This window comes from Penaeus monodon, chromosome 33 (genome assembly GCF_015228065.2).
Source record: "Penaeus monodon isolate SGIC_2016 chromosome 33, NSTDA_Pmon_1, whole genome shotgun sequence".
Lineage (NCBI taxonomy): Eukaryota > Metazoa > Arthropoda > Malacostraca > Decapoda > Penaeidae > Penaeus > Penaeus monodon.
In genome coordinates, this window is record NC_051418.1 from 10860201 (window position 1) to 10860754 (window position 554).

The following is a 554-nucleotide window of genomic DNA, read 5'->3' on the forward strand; positions in this document are numbered from 1 at the left end:
AATTTGGAAGGACAACAGTGAAGGACTGGTTGGTGTGGAGGGGGTAGTGGCAGATGCTGACCGGCCTGAAAAAAAAAGAAAGAGGCCCAGGTCAGTCACACCGTCCACCAGGCTTCCTTTTATCATCATCGGGCATCATCCATCGCCATCTGATCATTTTTATGGTTGTTTACCTTTCTGGTGTCCACCAATAACAGCATCAATGCCCCATCGCAGAAAATAGTGGGCTCCTTTGGGGCCCCGAGTATAAACCAGTGCAAGTGCCAAGTATGGCAATTATCCTTACTAATTGATAGCATGAATCCTAGTCCTTACTGACATATGGGGAGACTTCTCAGATCATGAACATGAAATCGACTGCCTCGACCATCACCACAAAGCCTCACCCAAGCAACTACCGACCGGCTTTTTGGACCCTTTAACTATCCTCCCTTTCTACGTCTACATCCCTTTTCTTTACTTCCTCTCTGAACTAAGAATAAGTAATTTAAAAATAATATAAAACCAGTTATATACATAAGAAAAAACAACAACCCCTTCCTACTACTGTTCAC